Source organism: Colletes gigas, unplaced genomic scaffold (genome assembly GCF_013123115.1).
Source record: "Colletes gigas isolate AHSC1104 unplaced genomic scaffold, ASM1312311v1 Colletes_gigas_Sc00010, whole genome shotgun sequence".
NCBI lineage: Eukaryota > Metazoa > Arthropoda > Insecta > Hymenoptera > Colletidae > Colletes > Colletes gigas.
Window position 1 is genome coordinate 8,852,450 of NW_025106639.1, and position 3,832 is coordinate 8,856,281.

The window sequence follows — 3,832 nt, forward strand, 5'->3', positions numbered from 1 at the left end:
ACCGCCATCAAATCTTTCAATATCCATGGAAAACGCCATTTAAACCGCTCAAACAGGCTTTTCATACGGTCCCCCGATAAACCGTTCCATAAAATTGATCTTCGACGAGCCGCGATTTAATCAACAGCAAAACTATGCGGCGTGGAAAAAATTATTACGTGCCTGTTATGGGCAATCGAGCGCAAAAAGGTGGATGTATCGTTCATCTACACACGTGGAGCGATTACTGTTTGCACGCGACTAACAATACGCGGATCTAGCCTTTGACGATTCCACGGGAACGACGTATTCTCTGCTATTCGATGGCAGCCATGCGTGGCCCTGCGTTCGCCTCGCTTTGTGCGACGCTGATGAGGAAACGTTCCGAGCGCATTAGAAGCAGAACGTTCGGGCGTTTGCGTTATTTATTCCGCGAGTTCGGGTTAGAAACGTGAAATGTATCTCCATCGACGTTAAGAATTTTTAATAAATAGCTATCCTTCGTTCGAAAGTATCAAATTAGGGATGCAATTTTTCGAAATCCTGATACGTCGAGACTGTCGAGCACCGATAAAGACAAGTCGCGTCTGCGCGGAGGTCAGAGCACACCCGGGGTTCGTCTTTAAAGCGGAATTACAAAAGTTTCCCTTTTAACGTTAATTAATAACAGAACGCGCCGTACCGTGCTTCATTATGGCTCGATCCATTATAAAGGGAGTCGGGGCCGACTTACAAGTGGCCAAGCTTTCGATTCTCCCTCGGGGGAGAGCGGAGCGCGGAAAAGGATAGCCTGATTTACGCGAGGCGAGCAGAACTTTTTCTTCAAATATACTTAACCCTGTTAACCATAAAGATCGAACGGACGCCCGTGAGAAAACGATCGATTTCGATCCGTCGCACGTAACGTTACCAGCGTTCCGAGATCGAGCCTGATTAAGGCGTCGCGGCGCGCTGGAATTCGATCGAGGCCTTCCTCGCCGGGAACGCGAACGCGAACGGATCGTGTGCGCTGAGAAATCGGAAAGAGAGGCCTTTCGTTCTTGCCAGACGTTCCATTTCATCGCGATAACTTGTACTACGCACCTGTCATTTAGTTAGAACTAAATGTAAATATCAACGTCACGGAACGATCGAGACCTGATATTTCTCAGCGTGCATCAGGCATTACATACGTTTATTTCGTCAGTTTCCGCACGAGGATAGTGTCTGGTTGTCTGGTTGTAGTGGCTGTTGGTCCCTGGATGACGCGGTCGACCGGTTTGCCGGTTCGCCTACAGACTTCGACGCATTCACCAAATACGGAGCATCGAAGTCGGTTTCGCGTACCAGCGCCTGCAGGCTTCCTGCCCACGCCATGACCCGGCGATACTTTTTACGGGAAACGCGCGTAGACGGGCGTGGTACTTTCGCTCCATAACCGAAATCGATCGATCGCTGGCAATCGGGATCGATCGTACTCGCTTTAAGTGTCCCCGATTTTTTGGCTGCCCCCAGTCGATCGAGAATCGACGATGAAGCAATCCTTCCATACTCGGTTCTCAAGATAATTTGATTCGAAAATTTGTCGGTCACGCGTGCGATTAACGACGATTTTCTCTGTCCATTAATCACCGTTTCTACCTATGCTAAAGACCGACTTGTATTCTACCGACTTCTCAAAATCGATTCTCTGGAGAACAAGCCAAAATGTACTGTTTTTTTAAATTTTGCATCGCCTTCAAGGAAGAACGTAGTTTATACGTATCGTGCCGCCGCCCACGCGGCGATTCATGCGTCGATAATTCAGTGATCTTGCGAGATCGATAGATCCAGCGTCTTCGAGCGACGCGATATTACGCTCGAACGGGTACCGATTCCGCGAACATTCCGCGTGTCACACGTCGCATTTCCTGTTGCATCATCGACTCATTTTTCTCGCTCGTCAGGGACGTGCGAATTCTTACTCGCGTGATTTCGAGTAACGAACGAATCTGGGAATGATATCGCGCTGGGCGAAAGCTCGTCGACGATGATAGCGACAACCAGAAATCATTGTTGCGCAACGACGTTATGCAACGACGTTCAAGATCGTTTCTACAGAGGTCGGGATTGAAATTAGTGGGGGAGTTAACGGGTGGGCTGCTGCGTCTAGATCCTATTTGCAAGATTTCGGGATTGCCGGAAGCTTGTTCAGAGAGAACGACTCCACTCGATAAATTCACCGGTTGTTATGATGACGTGGTCGTTGAATCACGGTCGAATCGTTTTACGGGCAGAAATACGCAAGAGGAAATAACCGGAATTCGTTTAGGCGCTAGGACAAAGACGTATGCAAATATTGTGTAGAATTTATCTCAGCGAAACAGTCGTAGGATTCTCGGTACGAATATGGAAAGATTGACGAGCCTTCTCGTATTATATATCGTTGTTATTGAAAAACCGTGTGTATAATGTTTGAGTAGTATTACGACACGAGACAACACAACGATAATTCGTTCGTGTCTTGGTGGCTCGTTAGCGGCAACTGGCTGGCGATGCAATCAGCCACTATATCCACAACCGTGCACGTGAAAATAATGACCATTGGTGCACGCTGCTCGGTCCGACACCCCGAGAGGGACGGCGCCGGTCGTAGCAGCCTCCGCGGTCTACGTCATCGCCCGGTTTACATCGAGACATCACCAGGGACCGGTTCCGCGAAGGTGTCCCCCTTCAATGTTCCCCCCCCGACGATGCGTTCGTCCTCGCCAACCCGATCTTTCTCGTACAGAAGACGAAAAACATCGTGTCATGGTTAAACGGGCAACGAAAAAGGACGAGGATGGAAGGAGGAATTGAAATCTCGATGCTGCTCGCCCCCGTTCGGCGAAAGCTTCCCCTTGAAGTCGTTCGTCAAAAGGAACGAAAGCATCGAGACTCAAAGGGAACTACGGAGCCGGAGAAGAAGGAAAATAAAGGCAAGGTTTCCGTTTCGACGTTGCGCGTATTGCATACAGCACAGAGCAAAAGTTTAGCCGCGCGCCAACTTTCGTCGAGACGGAACGGTGCCTTCAAGATTAACCAGCTGCATTACATTAAATAACGCTTTAAAGAAAACTATCTATGCATATTAAAGCCAAATGTATGGAACTGTAAATTGTATATGCCCGAATAAAAAGACTTCGTTTCATTCATCTCTGCCTCATTATCGACCGAGCGAGTAATCTCGTGACCTGTAAATCGGCCTGGTTCGTGGCGCCCGTGTATCGAACGACGCTAGATCCCGGGAAGTGTCGGCGTCTCGACGCGAGCGTATCGCCGTATCTCGCCGTAGTTTCGAGGCGAAGCTTATATTAATCGAGTAAGAATCAATGGATGGAAACGATCGTTGAGGATCGTGAACGAGGACGACGCGAGATTCTTGCGGGAAAAGGGAAGCGTGGAAGTGTGGTGTCTCGTGTGGCGCGGCTAACCCACACGAAGCGGTGTACACAATAAGAAACGAGCCGAGGGGGATCGTGTGCGAGCACACGGACGCGTGTACGCGGTAACATCCCACACCGTGCGACACGCGAGAGAAAAGTAGGGAGACCGGATCGGCGTTCTCCAGGCAAAAGAGCCGTGGCTCGCGTACGTCGTGGCAATGGTAGTGACGGAGAGGAACGCAGCACCGTGTGGTCACTAGGGCCAGCGAGCGATCGTCGATGCCACATCGACTTGCAGTACCGGACCGAGAGCATCGGTTTTACCCAAGCTTCTCGCATTAACGCGTCGCACGCGACGAACACCGCGCCAGGAATAGCAGCCAGCCGGGTATTCGGGGACCAGGAGGAACGAGTTTGCAAACAACGATCGGTTACGGTGTGAAGCCTCGACCGGAACCTCGACGTGAACG